General features: G+C 43.9%; 1 protein-coding gene across 12 annotated transcripts in view; it reads left to right on the forward strand.

Moving 5' to 3' along the window:
* DMD (dystrophin) overlaps window positions 1–20808 on the forward strand; it is a 2510493-nt gene that overhangs the window by 2133114 nt on the left and 356571 nt on the right. The window lies entirely within an intron of this gene.

Genomic DNA, 20808 nt, shown 5'->3' on the forward strand with positions numbered 1-20808 from the left:
ACCCTCAAAGACCAAAGAAGCACAGCTTTAAATAGAAAACACTGAATTCAACTTCTCTAACCGAGACAATTAAAATATTGCTGTGTGCCAGATTGCTTACATACAGAACTGCTCTGAAATTTGCAGAAAGCAGAGCAATAATGTGGATGGTTTTCAAAGACATTTACCTGGCTATATTTTGATTTACTCAGGTAAACAGCCTTGTTAGACAATTTCTCTCTCTGCCTAACTAGAAATACCTGCGGCTTGAGGGGAAAGAGTGAAGTATGCAAATAATACACATAACTTTGATTTTCATGTTTATATAACTTGTTTTCCAATAAATTTTTACCTGTGGGTGTAAAGAGCTAGATATTTCTTCACACAACATGTAAATCTGTGGAATTTGTTGCCGGAGAATGTGGAGAAATCAGTTAGCATGGTTTTAAAAAGGCTTGGATAATTTTGTAAAAGAGAAGTCCATAGGCCATTATTGAGTTGGTTTGGGGAAATCCTAATTTATCCTTATTCCTAGGATAAGCAGCATAAAATCTGTTTATTCCTTAGGATCCTCTCAGGTATTTGTGACCTGGGTTGGTCACTGTTGGAAACGAGATTCTGGGCTTGATGGACCTTCAGTCTCTCCCAGCATGGCTGTTCTTATGTGAGCCAATTATAGGACAGTCGAGCCATTGTGACATCACTGGTGAGGTTGGCTCTTAGGCATTGGTGGAATGAGGCATTATGACATCACAATCTCAGCTCTGGAATGTTGCTGCTCTTTGGGTTTCTGCCAGGTACTTGGGACCTGGCTTAGCCACTGTTGGAAACAGGATTCTGGGCTTGATGGACCTTCGGTCTGTCCCAGTATGGCAATTGTTATGTTTAACTGCAATTTTCAAAGGGTACATGCATAGGTTGTCTGAAAATAACCCCAGGCAACCAACCCATGTATATAAAGATCAGAAGTGCAAATGGGGGATTGTGTTTGTGTTTTATGAACATACTACAGCTACTATTTATTATTTCTATAGCATTGAAAGGCATTCAATAGATGGTCCCTGCTCAAAAGAGCTTACAATCTAATTTGCACAGACAAACAGGACATCTCGGGGTTGGGGAAAATCTGGTAGAAGGAATGATACAATAGGTAAAGGCATCGGACCGTGGGCTTTTCGCTTGGATTTGAATACTGCTCGAGACGGAGCATGATGTATTGACTCTGGCAGTCTGTTCCAGACACATGGCATAGTTTACTTGAGGCATAGATTTTATATACAGCTGCAGGAAAGACTGACTGATAATTTCTAGGTAAACTAAAATGGATTTGTTTATAATAGTTCTTCGGTAAAAAATTACACTAATAACAATGTGATAATTCTGCGTACCTAAGAATGGATCACAGTGATTTTCTTAAATGAAAGCTGGTAGAATGCCAATGGAGCCTCAATGGATTAAAAGACTAATTTACACATGGTCCTAATTAAATTTATGACTCAACTGTACACAGGTATGCAAGAAAGTGGCAGCTCATATTAAGTGAAGTTAATTCAATTATTAGGCTTCACATTTTTCTGCTGTCATTGACGATCTAGAATTTGCCTCTTGATAAAGGCCAACGTTCGCTTTCACCAGTGCCCCAAAGACGGAGGATGGTGCAAAGAAAAAAGACAGAGTTAGTGCCACTTTCCTTCCTTTTTGGAAAGTTAGTAGATGGGTTTCTTGTCAATTAACAATTCTTGTTAAATTCCATTAATTGATACGTCCTATACATCTATTCTATAGGTCATAAAAAATATACTTGATATTGTCATCCTAATTTATTTTCATGGTACCTTCCCAAAGATAGACTAGAACAAACCCCTTGTTCCACCTGTTTGCTGGCTTTGCTATTCTAAGCACTAGAGCTGCTCTTTGAGTTGCTCTTTAAAGCTTTCAAGTTTACACTGAGGGTGCTCCTTATCTTAAAAATTTAGATTTGAGGTTTATATAGTTTTGGTGGAGTCTAGGGAGTTAATTTTCCTGCAATGTCCTAGGGTACGCCCAACTTATATTTTGGTGCCTTTTAAGGATATTTTGTCTTGGGGTTTTTGCTATAGCCACCTCATCTTATAAATATTGACTGGATCCAACTTGAGACTCTGACTATTGACGTTACATGGTTCAATCTTGATAGATAAGATGTACAAAATCTCATATTCAGTTTGGTATGGGCCGATTCCCTTGTCCGTAACCTGGGTATCTAACAGATATTTTTCATGAAGAGTGAAAGAATATGAGATTTTGTACATCTTATCTATCATGATTGAACCACAAGACTTTTGGGCCGAAACACGGTCGTGTCGAGTCAATTGCAATAAAAAGAGACTGAGCACCCATTGGTCACCTTTGTTGTGTTTTCTTGCTGTTCAGATTCTCCCGTTGTTTTCCAAAGAACGAACTTATATTACATTGAGAGCCGAGTTAAAAACTTACTTATTTGGTTTGGCTTTTCCCTTTTAGTTTGTTTCCTTTTATTTTAGTTTAAGTATGTTTTAAGTTCTTTTTATGATGTGGTTTTCATGTTCAATTAGGTATTTCTTAATGATTTATTTTTCGTTTTTCTTCTTATCTCTCTATCATGATTATTTGGTGTTCCTTTCCTTTTTAAAATTGATGTATACCACGCTGATGTTATAATCGGCAGAACCAGGGGGAACCCGGGTCCTACAACAGCCCTTTCTTACACTCGACGCTGAAGTAAACGAGAGGGCATTATCATTCCCATTAGCACACACAGGTATTTGAAAAGGACTTCCTTCCTGCTCCGCCATTTTCCAGATTTATGGCTTAATATTCCGAGGCCGGTTCCAGAGAAGAATCTTCTCACTGCAGTGCAATATTAAAGTAATTAGTGATGAGAAATAATTAGCTGTTGGAGAAAACTTATTGCATGGTTTTGGGGTAGTGGTAGCCGTGAAAATGGGATGGCCACTGGAACCGTCTTATCCTTCAAAATATTCACATGCTATGGTCAACTCTTTTCTTTAAAACCCCCCCCAAAAAAACCATATATTTCATATATTTAACGCTGCTGCCTGCAAAAATGATTGTGAAGAATGTACAGATTTACGGTGGCATCACTGTTTAGATAACTGAAGATATTATTTTGTGTATCTATTTTATACCTCAAATCTTATTTATAGAACGGTCTATTGTTACTAGTGAACCGCATCTACCATCTTTATCTTCAGCGTGCACTTTTACCCTGATATGTAAAGGAATGCCAGGAAGTTCTGCATTTACGCAGCGAGTGGTGAACGCCTGGAATGCTCTCCCAAAGGAGGTTATTAAGGAATCCACTGTGCTAGGATTCAAAGGCAAATTAGATGCACATCTCCTTACGAGAGGCATAGAGGGATATGGGGGACTAAAACTACATCAGGTGTATACCTGACTGGGCCTCCGCGTGTGCGGATCGCCGGACTCGATGGACCATGGGTCTGATCCGGAGATGGCAGTTCTTATGTTCTTATGTTCTTATGAATCAATTCATCAATTTAGATTGAATGTCATTTCGTCTATTATGATACTTCCACCTCTTAAACTAAATGACATTCAATCTAAATTGATGAATTGATTCCTTTACATATCAGGGTGAAAGTGCACGCTGAAGATAAAGATGGTAGATGCGGTTCACTAGTAACAATAGACCGTTCTATAAATAAGATTTGAGGTATAAAATAGATACACAAAAGAAACATATCAAAATAATTGTCGTATTAGTTATCCTTCATACCCCCTTTTTTCTGTTTTGATTACTAATATTTTGGGTTGGATATTGTGAGTAATGATCCGTGTGTTTGGTAGCAGAAACCAAAATAGTAGCAACATTCTGGAACCCCTGAATAGTACAACATTCCATGTAGAATCCCCAAAGATTCCGGAATCAGAAAGACTAGCAAGATTCCAGGCAGAATCTCAAACAATAAAAAGATTCCAATTAGAATCTGAGATTAGCAACATTGCATGCTACTGATTCCAGAGTAAATAGTGGCTTCTCCCATATATGAACATAACAATAGCCATCCTGGGTCAAACCAATGGTCCATCTAGTCCAGTATCCTGTTTCCACATTGGCCAATCCAGGCCACAAGTACCTGACAGAAACCAAAATAGTAGCAGCATTCCATGCAGAATCTCAAACAAAAACAAGATTCCAAATAGAATCTCAGAGTTCCAGGGCAAATAGTGGCTTCCCCCGTATATGAACATAAGAACAGCCATCCTGGGTCAGACCAATGGTCCATCTAGTCCAGTATCCTGGTTCCACATTGGCCAATCCAGGTCACAAGTACCTGACAGAAACCAAAATAGTAGCAGCATTCCATGCAGAATCTCAAACAAAAACAAGATTCCAAATAGAATCTCAGAGTAGCAGCTTTCCATGCAGAATTCCCCAAAAGTAGCAAGATTCCAGAACCCCAAATAGTAGCAGCATTCCATGCAGAATCTCAAACAAAAACAAGATTCCAAATAGAATCTCAGAGTTCCAGGGCAAATAGTGGCTTCCCCCGTATATGAACATAAGAACAGCCATCCTGGGTCAGACCAATGGTCCATCTAGTCCAGTATCCTGGTTCCACATTGGCCAATCCAGGTCACAAGTACCTGACAGAAACCAAAATAGTAGCAGCATTCCATGCAGAATCTCAAACAAAAACAAGATTCCAAATAGAATCTCAGAGTAGCAGCTTTCCATGCAGAATTCCCCAAAAGTAGCAAGATTCCAGAACCCCAAATAGTAGCAGCATTCCATATGGAATCTCCAAAGAGTAGCAAGATTCCAGAACCCCAAATAGTAGCAGCATTCCATGCAGAATCTCAAACAAAAACAAGATTCCAAATAGAATCTCAGAGTTCCAGGGCAAATAGTGGCTTCCCCCGTATATGAACATAAGAACAGCCATCCTGGGTCAGACCAATGGTCCATCTAGTCCAGTATCCTGGTTCCACATTGGCCAATCCAGGTCACAAGTACCTGACAGAAACCAAAATAGTAGCAGCATTCCATGCAGAATCTCAAACAAAAACAAGATTCCAAATAGAATCTCAGAGTAGCAGCTTTCCATGCAGAATTCCCCAAAAGTAGCAAGATTCCAGAACCCCAAATAGTAGCAGCATTCCATGCAGAATCTCAAATAAAAACAAGATTCCAAATAGAATCTCAGAGTAGCAGCTTTCCATGCAGAATTCCCCAAAAGTAGCAAGATTCCAGAACCCCAAATAGTAGCAGCATTCCATGCAGAATCTCAAACAAAAACAAGATTCCAAATAGAATCTCAGAGTTCCAGGGCAAATAGTGGCTTCCCCCGTATATGAACATAAGAACAGCCATCCTGGGTCAGACCAATGGTCCATCTAGCCCAGTATCCCGTCTTCACGGAGGCCAATCCAGGTCACAAGTACCTGGTAGAAGATTCCGTAACCCCAAATAGTAGCAACATTCCAGAATCTCAAAGAGCAGCAGCATTCCATGCAGAATCCCCAAAGAGTAACAACATTCCACATAGAATCCCCCAAAAGTAGCAAGATTCCAAGTTACGAAACCCAGGGCAAGCAGTGGCTTCCCCCATGTCTATCTCAATAGCAGAAGAATGTAAGAATAGTTAACTGGATCAGACCAATGGTCCATCAAGCCCAGTATCCTGTTTCCACAATCCAGGTCACACGTACCTGGCAGCATAGGCACCAAAGAAAAATATTGAGAATAGAACACGGATAGTTCCTTGGTTTATGGATGTGTTACAAAGACAGAAAACTAGAGTTCGGGTTTGTGAGAGAAAATGGAGAAAATACCTGAATAGTTCTACATAAGAACTGCCATCTCCGGATCAGACCTTCGGTCCATCAAGTCCGGCGATCCGCACACGCGGAGGCCCTGCCAGGTGTACACCTGGCGTAATTTATAGTCCACCATATCTTTATATGCCTCTCTTAAGGAGATATGCATCTAGTTTGCTCTTGAAGCCTAGGACGGTCGATTCCACAATAATCTCCTCTGGGAGGGCATTCCAGGTGTCAACCACTCTCTGAGTGAAGCAGAACCTCTTGACATTAGTCCTGAACCTGTCCCCCCTTAGCTTCATTACATGTCCTCTAGTCCGTGTCAAATTGGACAATGTAAATAATCTTCTCTGCTCTATTTTGTCGATTCCTTTCAGTATTTTGAAGGTCTTGATCATATCCCCACGCAGTCTCCTTTTCTCAAGGGAGAACAATCCTAGTGTTATAAGTCTATCCTCGTATTCCAGTTTCTCCATACCCTTCACCAGTTTTGTTGCTCGTCTCTGCACCCTCTCCAGCAGTTTTATATCCTTCTTTAGGTAGGGAGACCAATGTTGGACGCAGTATTCCAAGTGTGGTCTGACCATTGCCCTATAAAGCGGCATTATAACTTTCTCCGATCTACTCGAGATTCCTTTCTTTATCATGCCCAACATTCTATTTGCCTTCTTTGCTGCTGCCGCGCATTGTGCCGACGGCTTCAGGGTCCTATCTATCAGTACACCCAGGTCCTTTTCTTGTTCACTCTTCCCCAGAGTTGCACCTGACATTGTATACTCGTATTCCTTATTCTTATTGCCTAAATGCATTACCTTGCATTTCTCCACATTGAACTTCATCTGCCATTTCTCCGCCCATGTTTCTAACCGACACAAGTCGCTCTGGAGTTCCTCTCTATCCTCCTGCGATCTGATTGCCCGGCATAGTTTTGTATCGTCTGCAAACTTGATGATCTCACTGGATGTTCCTTCTTCCAGGTCATTGATATAAATATTAAAAAGGATCGGCCCAAGTACCGAACCCTGGGGTACACCACTAGTCACTTTCTCCCAGTCGGAGAACTTCCCATTTATGCCCACTCTCTGCTTTCGGTTTTCCAGCCATTTGCCTATCCATCTTTGTATATCTCCCTCTATGCCATGGCTTTGTAGTTTCCTGAGAAGTCTTTCGTGTGGAACTTTGTCGAACGCTTTCTGGAAGTCCAAGTATATTATGTCCACCGGCTTCCCACTATCAATTTGCTCGTTCACGGTCTCAAAAAATTGGAGTAAATTCGTCAAACATGATTTCCCTTTCCTGAATCCATGTTGACTGGGTTTCATCAAGTCGTGTGTGTCCAAGTGCCGGACTATGCTATCCTTGATCAGTGCTTCAACCATCTTGCCGGGGACCGACGTAAGACTCACAGGCCTATAGTTGCCCGGTTCCCCTCTCGATCCTTTTTTGAAAATTGGCGTGACGTTCGCTATCCTCCAGTCGTCCAATATCTGTCCAGTTCTGATTGTCAGGTTTGCAAGTTTTTGCAATAACTCTCCGATTTCAACCTTCAATTCCTTTAAGACTCTCGGGTGAATTCCATCCGGTCCAGGGGATTTGTCACTTTTAAGGTTGTCGATCTGATAGTATATCTGGTCTAAGTCCACTTCAACTGTGGTGAGGCTGTCTTCTGTTTCTCCTGCAAACACTTTCTCCGCTTCAGGTATTGTTGAGGTGTCCTCCTTCGTAAAGACGGATGCAAAGAAGGAATTTAGTTTGTCTGCGATTTGTTTATCTTCCTTGATGTACCCTTTTCTTCCCTGGTCGTCCAGGGGTCCCACTGCCTCTTTTGCAGGTTTTTTCCCTTTCACGTATCTAAAGAAGGGCTTGAAGTTTTTGGCCTCCTGGGCTATTTTTTCCTCATATTCCTGTTTGGCATCCCTCACTGCCTTGTGACATTTCTTCTGATCATCTTTATGTTTGTTCCAAGCTTCGGTTGTCTTTATGCATTTCCATTTTTTGAAAGAGTCCTTCTACTTTAGAAGTTTATCAGAGAGTTGAAATCTTATCACATAGCGACACTTGAAGCAAAGAAAAATCATTTTAATAAAAGCAAAGAATCGGTAGCTAATAGTTCAAAGGAATTATTTTCAGTGATTACAGAACTGACAGATTCAAAGGCAATAATTGATGATGATTGGCCAACTCCACAACAATTTGCTGATAGGTTTCTACTAAAGCTTACTCATATTGTAGCAGAATTAGAAATACCGGTATCTCTGCTTGTCGTTGATGAAGTCAGTGAGAATCAAGAGCTTTGGACCTCTGTTGAATCTGTAGAGGTCAATCAGACAATAGAGGTTATACATTCGTTAAATAATTCCACAAACAGTTTAAATATTTGTTCAACATCTGTGATGAAACGTCTAGCACTTGACGTTGCTCCAAGTGTTGCAGTGATTGTTAATAAATCATTTACAGAGAATTCAAGAGGGCCTGGGATAGGCACGTGGGATCTCTCAGAGAGATAATGGTTACTGTGGATGGGCCATTTGGCTTTTATCTGTCGTCATGTTTCTATGAAACGTGCAGAGGTAAGGCCACTTTTTAAAAATATGAGCTTGGCGCCTACTTAAATGGAGAAACACTAGCTAGGACTTCAGAAGAAAGAGACTTGGGAGTAATCATCAGTGCAGACATGAAGGCCGCCAAACAAGTGGAGAAGACCTCATCCAAAGCAAGGCAACTTATGGGATGTATCAATAGAAGCTTCGTTAGCCGCAAATCTGAAGTCATAATGCCACTGTACAGAACAATGGTGAGACCTCATCTGGAGTACTGTGTGCAATTCTGGAGGCCACATTACCGTAAAGACGTGCTTAGAGTTGAGTCGGTTCAGCGGATGGCCACTAGGATGATCTTGGGGCTCAAGGGTCTCTCGTACGAAGAAAGACTAAACAAATTGCAGCTCTACACTCTAGAGGAACGCAGGGAGAGGGGGGACATGATTGAGACATTTAAATACATCACGGGACGTGTCGAGGTGGAAGAAGACATCTTCTTTCTCAAAGGACCCTCGGTCACAAGGGGGCATCCGCTCAAACTCAGAGGAGGGAAATTCGATAGTGACGTAAGGAAGTATTTCTTCACAGAAAGGGTTGTAGATCACTGGAACAAGCTTCCAGAGCAGGTGATCAAGGCCACCAGCGTGCTTGACTTTAAGAATAAATGGGATGCCCTAGTGGGATCCCTACGAGGGTCGAGTTAAGGAACTAGGTCAATAGTACTCAGACTTAATGGGGTGGGTCAGTAGAGTGAGCAGACTTGATGGGCTATAGCCCTTTTCTGCCGTCATCTTTCTATGTTTCTATAGACCAGTGTCCTCATTATCCATTTTGGGTAAAGTTTTGGAAAAATGAGCATTAATTCAGATTCAAAGATTTGTTGATGGGAAAGGTTTGTTAGATCAATATCAATTGGTTTTATTGGATGATATTAGGGAGGAATCTGACATAGGAAAAGTATATTTGATGATTCTTCACAAAAAACAACCTTAATAGAAACCTCTCCTTTCAGGCAGGACTTTGGAACAAAAGTTTTAGTGGTTTGATCTTAAATTCTTCTTCTTACTAGGCCTTTAGAAGATTGTTAAAACCTCATCTGATTGATAAATATGTATAATCTAGATAAGTTAATCATTTCGTAATGTTTTTACTTCTTATTTTAAACCGCACTGAATTTATTATTATGATTATATTAGTGCAGCATAAGATACAATAAATCATGATTTATTACTAAAAAGATTGCAACTGTTTGGGATGTCTGGAGAACTACTGAATTGGTTTACGTCACTTTTACAAGATTGGCACTTCCAGGTGAAATTAGGGGCTAGGCGTTCTTCTTGGGAAAAGATCAGTTCAGGAGTCCCGCAAAAGTCCTCTTTATCTGTACTCTTGTTTAATATATAGAAGGACTCTTGTTTAATATATAGAAGAACTTGTAGCCCAGTACCTCACAAATTACCTGGAAAACCACAATCTTCTCCACCCCTCTCAATCGGGGTTCAGATCCAACCACAGCACGGAGACCCTACTAGTAACCCTACTAGACACAGCCCGACAGCACCTCAGCAAAGGCAGAAGGATGCTGATAATTCAACTTGATCTATCCGCAGCATTCGATCTGGTTGACCACACCATCCTACTACAGACATTAGAAGCCATAGGGATTTCAGGCAGGGTATAAAACTGGTTCCAAGGATTCCTTAAAACCAGATCTTGTAGAGTTAAATCAAACAATCTTAAATCAGATCCATGGTCCAACCCTTGCGGGGTACCTCAAGGATCACCACTCTCACCTACTCTCTTCAACCTCTTTTTATCCTCTCTGGGTTCCACCCTAGACAACCTAAATGTAACCTCTTTCAGCTTTGCTGATGATATCACCATACTTCTACCCTTCGATTCTCCTGACCCCACTTCTACAGAAAAATTGGAAAAAAACCTTACAAACAGTGGAAAAATGGATGACAGACCACAAACTGAAACTGAACACGGACAAAACAAAATTTCTACTCCTCGAAAAGGATAAGAACCCCTCTATCACAGAACTAGAAATTAACTCCACCAAATACCATATACAACCCACCCTTAAACTCCTGGGAGTAACAATAGACAGATGCTGCACAATGCAAGCCCATATCAACAAGACCACCCAGAGAGCATTTCTAACCATGTGCAATTTACGTAAAATCAGAAAATTCTTCGACAAAGAGCAATATAGGCTCGTAGTCCAATCCCTAGTACTAGGTCTACTGGACTACTGCAACATCCTCTACCTGCCTTGCCCTGCAACAATGATAAAACAATTACAGACAATCCAAAACACTGCACTCAGACTGATCTACTCGCTAAGAAAATTTGACCACGTCACCACTGCCTACCTAGACTCACACTGGTTACCAATACAAGCGCGAATCCAATTCAAATTATACTGTCTATTATTCAAACCAATAAATGGCTCAGCCCCCAATTACCTAAACAACCGCCTGAACCAAAATCTCGCTGCTAAACAAAGAAGATCTAAGACTCCATTTAGCTACCCCCCACTCAAAGGCACCCAGCGTAAGAAGATGTTTGACAGTCAGCTAGCGACACAAGCAGCGAAATTGGACCACGCCATCTCCAACCTGCTGATGACAACAAGCGATTTCAAATCTTTTCGCAAAGAAATCAAAACCCATCTATTCAAAAAATTTATACAGATGTCATAACTCCAACCTGGATTCCCCTCAGTGTGACTCCCCCATCCTCCCTTCTTCACCAGTTACCCTTCCCCTCAAAGCCCAAGCTTGTCAACTGCTTCCCTAACTGCATATATACTGAAACTGCACTATATCCTATCTGTACAGCATCCCGAATTGTATATCCACTGGAATAGCCCAATCCTCCTTGCTGTATCCCATTCCCTAAACTATACTACACCATTCTTCTTGTAACTCCTCTGAAAATGTTCTTCTTCTTGTAACTCTTCTGGAAATGTCCAGATGTGTCTTTTGTAATCCGCCCAGAACTGCAAGGTTGAGGCGGAATAGAAATCAGTAATGTAATGTAATATATAAGAACAGAAGACTGGGTCAGAGCAATGGTCCATCAAGCCCAGTAGCCCGTTCTCATGGTGGCCAATCCGTAGCAACATTCCATGCAGAATCTCAAAGAATAGCAAGATTCTGGAATCCCAGAGACTAACAAGATTCTAGAATCCCAAAGAGTAGCAACATTCCATACAGAATCTCAAAGAATAGCAAGATTTCGGAATCCCAGAGAGTAACAAGATTCTAGAATCCTCAGAGTAGCAACATTCCATGGGAGGAGCCCAAGGCGCCTCAGCCAATCAGGACCAATATACTCGCTCGAGGAGCGCAGAGAGAGGGGAGACATGATCGAGACGTTCAAGTATCTTACGGGCCGCATCGAGGCGGAGGAAGATATCTTCTTTTTAAAGGGTCCCACGACAACAATAGGGCATCCGTTGAAAATCAAGGGCGGGAAACTACGAGATGACACCAGGAAATTCTTTTTCACTGAAAGAGTGGTTGATCGTTGGAATAGTCTTCCACTACAGGTGATTGAGGCCAGCAGCGTGCCTGATTTTAAGGCCAAATGGGATCGGCACATGGGATCTATTCACAGGGCAAAGGTAGGGGAGGGACATTAAGGTGGGCAGACTAGATGGGCCTTGGGCCCTTATCTGCCGTCTATTTCTATGTTTCTATGACCTTAGGCCCCTCCCCACGCATCAGATGATGTGCTGGGGCGTGGCCTAAGGCTGCTATGGCATAGCAACCTTAGGAGCAGCAGGAGCAGGAGGACTTCCTCCTGCTCCCGAAGATGTGCATGGGGAGGTCTAAGGAGCAGGAGGGACCATGCACCCCTCCTGCTCCCAACAATTAGTAAGGTACGCCGACCTGGGGTGGGACAGTTGTGGGTGAGGTGGTGGGGCCAGTGGGGGTTGATTCAGGGGAGGTGTCAGGCCGGGCCAGGGTGTCGGACTACTGCAGACTCTCCTGCCTGCCCTGCTCGCCCCGACTCTCCTGCTCTCTGCCACCGTTCCCCGCAGTGCAGGCCTGCTTTAAAACCACAGGCTTGCACTGCGGGGAAGGGCGACAGAGAGCAGGAGAGTTGGGGCGAGCAGGCAGGAGAGATCGGGGCAGAGCCCTGACAGCAGTGAAAGGAGGCTTCTTCTCCTATCACTACTGTCAGGGTCTGCGCATGAGCGGGGATCGCACATTTGCGATCCCTGCTCATAAATGGTGGCGTTCCTCCGATCGCCCCCATTTGAATAATCTTCCTTAGTGAATCCCTCGGACCTGCCCGAATCGGAAACGGATTGGTCCGATTCGGGCAGATTAGTGAATCTAGCCCTTTGAGAAGTGGTGATTTTCCCGCATTCATCCAAAAAAACACCTATTTCATTTGCACGGAAGTATTTGTTTGGTGTTTGTCAGTTAAAATCTAAAAATCAGTAGCTCTAATCAACACACAGGCCTCACGGCGGTGCAGAGCAAGGCTTTTGCCTAGGAATGCTGGCTGTGTCTCAGCACATATAGCTTCACTTCTGGATCATAATTGGTGTGTTTGGGACGTGGCTGTCTGCATTTCACTCTCACTTTCTTTACCTTAATCAGCTCATTTGCATGAGTCTAGAGATGCAGTAACAGTTGACAGGGATTCCAGAGGACTGGAAAATAGCAAATGTCACGCCCATCTTCAAGAAAGGCTCAAGGGGAGACCCAGGAAACTACAGGCCGGTGAGCTTGACCTCGGTCCCGGGAAAGATGATGGAGGCACTGATTAAGGACAGCATCTGTGAACACATCGAAAACAATGGGCAGCTAAAGTCGAGCCAACATGGCTTCTGCAAGGGCAAGTCATGCCTCACGAACTTATTAGACTTCTTTGAGGGGGTAAACAGCCAGATGGATAAAGGGGAATCCATAGACATCATTTACCTTGACTTCCAAAAAGCCTTCGACAAGGTGTCACACGAAAGACTGCTAAGGAAGCTATGGAACCACGGGGTGCAAGGGGAGGTCCACCGATGGATCAAAAACTGGCTGGCGGACAGGAAACAGAGGGTTGGAGTAAAGGGCCATTACTCAGACTGGCAATGGGTCATGAGCGGAGTTCCGCAGGGGTCGGTGCTGGGACCACTTCTGTTCAATATATTTATCAACGACCTGGAGGCGGGAACAAAATGTGAGGTTATTAAATTTGCGGATGACACTAAATTGTACAGCAGGGTCAAAACCATGGAGGACTGCGAAGATCTCCAAAAAGATCTGACAACGCTGGAAGAGTGGGCCAAAAAGTGGCAAATGAGCTTCAACATAGGGAAATGCAAGGTCATGCATGTTGGGAAAAAGAACCCGATGTTCACATACAAGATGGGGGGATCACCACTAGGGATGAGCACCCTTGAAAGAGACCTGGGAGTGATGGTAGACACAAAATTGAAGGCGTCGGCGCAGTGCGCCACAGCCTCAAGGAAAGCAAACAAAATGTTGGGTATCATTAAGAAAGGTATCACGACCAGGACGAAGGAAGTCATCCTGCCACTGTATCGTGCAATGGGGCGCCCGCACCTGGAGTACTGTGTTCAGTACTGGTCGCCGTACCTCAAAAAAGACATGGCGGTACTTGAGAGAGTCCAGAGAAGAGCTACTAAGCTAATAAAGGGTATGGGGGACCTCTCATATACTGACAGACTGAAAAAGCTGGGGCTTTTCTCGCTGGAAAAGCGACGACTTAGAGGAGATATGATAGAAACCTTCAAGATCATGAAGGACATAGAAAAAGTGGACAGGGACAGATTTTTCAAACTATGGGGGACCACAAGTACAAGGGGACACTCAGAGAAATTGAAAGGGGAGAGGTTTAGAACAAACACCAGGAAATTCTTTTTCACCCAGAAGGTGGTGGATACATGGAACGCGCTACCGGAGGATGTGATAAGCAGAAGCACGCTAGAGGGCTTCAAAGAAGGTCTGGACAGGTACCTGGAGGACAAAGGGATTGAGGGGTAGAGGTAAGGTTATAGGGATAGGATTAGAGGTAAATGGTAAAATTAGTCAGAGACCACTGTTCAGGCAGTGGGCCTGAAGGGCTGCCGCTGGAGTGGACCGCTGGGCGAGATGGACCTCTGGTCTGCCTCAGCGGAGGCAACTTCTTATGTTCTTATGTCACACTCTCAGCTCGCTGAGAGGGAGGTTTTCTGACACCACCAAGAAGGGTCACTTTCCAACAATGCCTTCAACACACAAAATTGACCCTTTAATTACTTTTGAATTCTCGTTGTAAAAGATTTTAGCAATTGCTCTGGAAATATTCTTGTAAGAAATGTGTTTAAAAAGAAAAAGGAAGATGAAGAACCTGAGAGAGAGACAAAATCTGAAGAATAGCTTGTAGAAGGATCCTTTCAGGACCCTCTATTGTCTTGATAGACTAGGGGAAACTCAAAGTTACAGAGTAATACAGTGCTCCCCCGGTCATTCGCGGTCGGCGATTCGTGGGCCCAATCATTCGCGGTATTTTCCGACCATGAATGACCGGGCAGGAGAGAGCAGCCGGAGTGCCGGCGAGTGAAGGAAATCACTCGCCGTATGCTCCGACCGCCTCTTCCTGCACTAAAGTCGGGCCTCACCAATCAGGAACTGTGTGTCAAAGCAGCTCCTGATTGGTGAGGCCCGACTTTAATGCAGGAAGAGGCGGTCGGAGCATACCACGAGCGATTTCCTTCACTCGCCGGCACTCCGGCTGCTCTCTCCTGCCTCTCCAGCTGAAAACCATATTCGCGGTTTTTCAAGATTCGCAGAGGTTCCTGGAACGGAACCCCCGTGAATATCGGGGGAGTACTTTTAAAACCAATAGGAGGAAACATTTTTTTCACTCATAAGCTCTGGAATGTGCTGCCAGATGATGTGGTAAGAGCAGTTAATGAAACTGGTTTTAAAAAAGGTTTGGAGAAGTTCCTGGAGGAAATGTCCATAGTCTGCTGCTGAGACAGACATGGGAGAAGCCACTGCTTGCCCTGGATGAGTGGCATGGAATGCTGCTACTCTTTGGGGTTCCAGAATCCTGATACTCTTCGGGGATTTCGCATGGAATGCTGCTACTCTTTGGGGTTCCAGAAACCTGATACTCTTCGGGGATTTCGCATGGAATGCTGCTACTCTTTGGGGTTCCAGAATCCTGATACTCTTTGGGGATTTCGCATGGAATGCTGCTACTCTTTGGGGTTCCAGAATCTTGATACTCTTTGGGGTTCCAGCATGTTGCTACTATTTGGGTTTCTGCCAGGTAGTTGTGATTTGGATTGGCCTCCGTGAAGACGGGATTCTGGGCTTGATGGGACATCGCTCTGACCCAAGATGGCTATTTTTATGTTCATATACAGGGGAAGTCACTATTTGCCCTGGAATCAGTAGCATGCAATGTTGCTACTCTGAGATTCTAATTGGAATCTTCTAATCTAATCTAATCTTTGGTTTATAGACCGGGTCATCTCCCAGTGGAGCTCGACTCGGTTCACATATAATTAAGACTAGAGTACATAGCAGAAAACTAAAGTACATAAGAAAAGCATAAGAAAAATAACTATAATATTATCATTTCGTTGAATCTGTAGTTAAACCATTTAAAAATTGCGAGAACAACAAAGTTTTCAGGAATTTACGAAATAATTGCAACTGGCCTAAAAGCCTAATGGAGTCGGGAAGTTCATTCCAGATCTCTACAAACTTGAAAAGAAAAGATCGACTGAGCTTCCCAGAAGATTTAATTCCCTTAAAGGAAGGGAAGGCTAACTTATATCTTTGCGTGTTTCTCAAATGGCAAAGTCTAAGGGGACAAAAGGATCAAATATTCCATAGAGAAGCTTGAAGATTATGCATTCATGTTTGAGATTCTGCCTGGAATCTTTCTACTCTTTGGGGATTTCGCATGGAATGCTGCTACTCTTTAGGGTTCCAGCATGTTGCTGCTATTTGGGTTTAGAAACATAGAAAGATGACGGCAGATAAGGGCTATAGCCCATCAAGTCTGCCCACACTATTTACCCACCCTCTTAAGTCTACTGACCCCCTAAAGTATAATTGTAATTATACTGTCACTCTACTGACCCGCTCATTCAAGTCCTAGTGACCCTATCCCTTGGCATGACCTCGTAGGGATCCCACATGGGTATCCCATTTGTTCTTGAAGTCTGGGATGCTGCGTGCCTCGACCACTTGCACTGGAAGCCTGTTCCAATGCTCAATCACTCTCTCCGTGAAGAAGTACTTCCTAGCGTCTCCACGAAACTTCCCTCCCCTGAGTTTGAGCGGATGTCCTCTTGTGGTCGAGGGTCCCTTGAGAAGAAAGATAACATCTTCCACCTCGACCCGTCCCATGATGTACTTAAATGTCTCAATCATGTCTCCCCTCTCCCTACGCTCTTCGAGAGTGTAGAGCTGCAATTTGCTCAGTCTTTCTTCGTACGGGAGACCCTTTAGCCCCGAGACCATCCTGGTGGCCATCCGCTGAACCGATTCAATTCTGAGCACATCCTTACGGTAATGTGGCCTCCAGAATTGCAGGTACTTGTGATTTGGATTGGCCTCCGTGAAAACGGGACACTGGGCTTGATGGGACATTGCTCTGAACCAAGATGGCTATTCTTATGTTCATATACAGGGGAAACCACTGGTGGAATATGATGTACGCAGGAAAAGTGTGAACAGAGTGAAGGAGAGAGAGATGGTGTAGTGGAAGCAAATTACAGTAGCCTAGGCGAGAGTGGGTGAGAGTCTTAGCAGTGTGCTCAGGAAGGAAAGGTTTGAGTTTAGCAATGTTGTAGAGAAAGAAACGACAAAGTTTTGGCAGGTACGGGGTGTCAGGGAGGTTCCGGACCATATGGCCAGGTGGGAGGGAGGGTCGTTGGGCTGTGGGTCTGACCCAACCCAACCCACTAGACCAAAACCCAGATAACTATCCAGATGAGGGAAAATTGCTGGTTCGCTGGTCTGAGTTACCCAGAGAATGATCTGGGCACCGGCATTGGAAGTCAGCAGTAGCCCCCGGACCCCCTGACACTGTCCAGATCTTGCTGGGGACTCAACACAGATTTTCAGTCGTAAAGTGCAGACAATGAACTCAGCATCTTGCCCTGGAGAGCGACACTTTATCTGGGTAGAATCTGTATCTCTCTCCTTAAGTCCTGCTGTCTTGCGCCATCCAGATGTGGGACTGAATATTGCCGCTATCCAGATAAGTTCTGGAACTAACTGTCTTATCCGGATGTTCAGGATCAGCCTCTATCCCGATGGTGCTGCTGAAAATCTGGAAAGATTCCTCCCTGCCAGCATTGTTTATAAAAAAAAAAATACTGATTATGGTGGTTGAATAGTTATCGATTCTGGTTTTCTTTATTGGCAGAGGCAGGTGATATTTTGAGAGATGATTTTGGCATCGGAATTCTTTTTTTCATTTTTAATACGCCACACAAACAATGACCAATGCCAGTCATCTGTCCAATGACGACTCCCGTCTCGACCTGCATTTTTGCTAGATTGGACTATATGCATCCAAGTTATCAAAAGATGGTCATCACGAAGTCTGGCACAGCGGTGGGGGCTTTTTGCAAGATCTCGTCAGGTTGACAACCCAGAATCTTTTGTCACCCAACCGGAATGTTTGTAAATGGTTTTCTCTTTCACCATCTTAGCCCCACCCCAATAGCTTTTATTTTAGGAGATTGCATTTTATAGAAAATTCAGGGCTCTTGTAGAATGCTGGTAAGGACTGCCAGAGGTTGCGGGTTTGATCCCTGTGCCACTGCTTGTGACCCTGGGCAAGTCACTTAACCCACTATTACCCCTGGTATCTTACTTAGATTATGAACCTGGTGGGAGAAATACTTAGAGAATGGCACAGGAACTCATTTTCCCATCCCGTCCCGCAAGTTCTTTTCCTGTCTGTGCCCCGTTCCTGCAAGCTCCGTCCTCATCTGCACAAGCCTCAAACGCTTTAAAATCCTAAGTAGCAACATTCTAGAGCTGAGATTGTGATGTCATAACACCTCATTCCACCAATGCCTAAGCTCCGTCCTCATCTGCACAAGCCTCAAACGCTTTAAAATCCTAAGTAGCAACATTCTAAAGCTGAGATTGTGATGTCATAATGCCTCATTCCACCAATGCCTAAGCTCCGTCCTCATCTGCACAAGCCTCAAACCCTTCAAAATCCTAAGTAGCAACATTCTAGAGCTGAGATTGTGATGTCATCATGCCTCATTCCACCAATGCCTAAGCTCCGTCCTCATCTGCGCAAGCCTCAAACGCTTTAAAATCCTAAGTAGCAACATTCTAGAGCTGAGATTGTGATGTCATCATGCCTCATTCCACCAATGCCTAAGCTCCATCCTCATCTGCGCAAGCCTCAAACGCTTTAAAATCCTAAGTAGCAACATTCTAGAGCTGAGATTGTGATGTCATCATGCCTCATTCCACCAATGCCTAAGCTCCGTCCTCATCTGCACAAGCCTCAAACCCTTCAAAATCCTAAGTAGCAACATTCTAGAGCTGAGATTGTGATGTCATCATGCCTCATTCCACCAATGCCTAAGCTCCGTCCTCATCCGCACAAGCCTCAACCCCTTTAAAATCCTAAGTGTTCGAGGCATGTGCAGTTAAGGCAGAGCTTACAGGAATGGGGCAAGGACAGAGACAGTGACAAAACTCATGGGGACGGGACGGGGACAAATAAGTCCCCCTGTCATTCTCTAACTTAGAGTACCTGAATGTGAACCACTTCAAATAGAAGCGATATATGAGAAATGTAAATGAATTGAAGAAAATAATTCTCACTCCCTTCATTGAGTGGCTGCATTCAGCTGTGAAATACCTGGCTCTCTGTTTCTTTCAGGTAGCCACGACTTAACGCGCAAGCGTATGAGCAGCTCTGCGCAGACGCCTCTTGCTCTGGAAAGAATGTGCAGTCTTGAAGCCCAGAAGCAGAAACACTTTCAAGAGTTTTGCATACGATTTACAAAGGGTCCTTTCAGGCTGTGGGACGATCGGAATGCTGCGCCAGAAACACATCCAGCAAAATCTGTACTTGTCATGAGTTTGAAATGTATTTGGCCTGTAGTGACAGGAGGATAAGAAATGCTATCTGTTCAGCCTGTCCTGCTGTTCTCTCTGGCCCAGTCCCTCCTACCCCCATGCCCCTGACCAGTGACCACCGTCTTGATGTTGGACAAACTGTCCATTTGTTGGCGACTGCCGAGCCCTGAGCCGGAAAGAGCTTTCTGTCAACAGAATGTACCAGTGCTGAACTTGACATCTTCAGACCCTGCCGTGACAGGCGTTCAGTCTTCTTGGGGGCAAGCGCCGAGCCGGCGTGAAAATGTTGCACAGGAAAAAATACAATGTAAAGGTCAGACTCTGCCCTGCTGCAGGTTAATTTGTTTGTAATGTAGAACGCTCTTGACGCGGTTCTGTACGTCTTCTCTCGGGGCCTCCGGAGTTCTCAGGATATTCACAGCAAGGTCTTGTATCTTACCCTGTGTCCAGTAGGTGTGCGGGCACTGCCTTCTTCATGCATTAATCCACAGTAGATGGTTCCGGAGAATGACCTGTACAGCGCTGTGTGCATTTCTTTCTCCTGTTTAAATGGGATTTTGCTTGTTGGGGGGGGGGGGGTTCTGGCGAGCCTCAGTTGCATTTTTCTTCTCAGCGCACAGTTCTTATCTCTGTGGAGAGAAAATGAGGGAGAGATTGTGAGAAAGCTTAGTGATGCCTATCGGATAATGGACCAATTCGGGCAGATTCCAGAGTGGTTCATGGTTTCAGTTTCTTACCCAGTGACTTCTCAGGCTGGCATCAAACTGAGGTTAAGAGGCAAAGCAAACTGTCTTCAGATGTTTGAAACCACTTTCATCTGCACCATGAATACTGTTAAACAAGAGCCACATATATGTATGAGTGTGTGTGTTTGCGTGTGCATGTGTATGTCACGCCATCTACTTTCCCTTCCTCTCCCATAGAGATCCTATGTACTTGTCCCGAATATTCATGTCTGATCACTTGTGTGCATGACAGTAAATGCTTGCATTTGTGTGGGTATGTGTGTGCAGGCTTGTGTTTACATGTGTGTGTGTGCTCATACATGTGTTTGCAGAGACAGTTATGTTGATCAGAGATGGTAAGAGCGGTTAATGTATCTGGTTTTAATAAAAGATTTGGACAAGTTCCTGGAGGAAAAGTCCATAAATTGCTGTTGAGACAAAAAGGAGAAGCCACTGCTTGCCCTGGATCGGTGGCATGGAATGCTGCTACTATTTGGGATTCCAGAATCTTGATACTCTTTGATATTCCGGAATGTTGCTACTCTTTGGGGATTCCTCATGGAATGCTGCAACTATTTCGGGTTCCAGAATCTTGTTACTCCTTGAGGATTCCTCATGGAATGCTGCTACTATTTGGGGTTC

This window comes from Geotrypetes seraphini, chromosome 6, assembly GCF_902459505.1.
Source record: "Geotrypetes seraphini chromosome 6, aGeoSer1.1, whole genome shotgun sequence".
In the NCBI taxonomy this organism is placed as follows: Eukaryota; Metazoa; Chordata; class Amphibia; order Gymnophiona; family Dermophiidae; genus Geotrypetes; species Geotrypetes seraphini.